Genomic DNA, 385 nt, shown 5'->3' on the forward strand with positions numbered 1-385 from the left:
AGTGTATTGGTCAATGAGGAGGCTGGCATGGGCTTGTAGCAAGATTTATGCAGGATCCAGAATGATAGCATTAAGCTTTTGTAAGAGAAAAAGGAGGAAGAAGCCAACAGAGGGATGCATTTGGAAGACCTTGTCAAGAAACTCCGATGGACTCATATGAGCATTTGAAAATTGCCCTGTTCTGACTTCTTGCTAGTTCCCTGTCTAGAACTTGTAGTGCTAATTACTCTTGCCTTTACTTCTCCTTCACATCTCCTATTCATGATTCAAAGACTTTCTTCTCTTCCTTTAGATAAGAGCTATGCAATTTGGGTGTCTTTTAGATAGACCCACTGAAGGGGTACTCCAATTGCCTCACTCTGCATCCCTGTTCAGCATGGAAGAA

This window comes from Nannospalax galili, unplaced genomic scaffold (assembly GCF_000622305.1).
Source record: "Nannospalax galili isolate Female #2095 unplaced genomic scaffold, S.galili_v1.0 scaffold1785, whole genome shotgun sequence".
Taxonomy (NCBI): Eukaryota; Metazoa; Chordata; class Mammalia; order Rodentia; family Spalacidae; genus Nannospalax; species Nannospalax galili.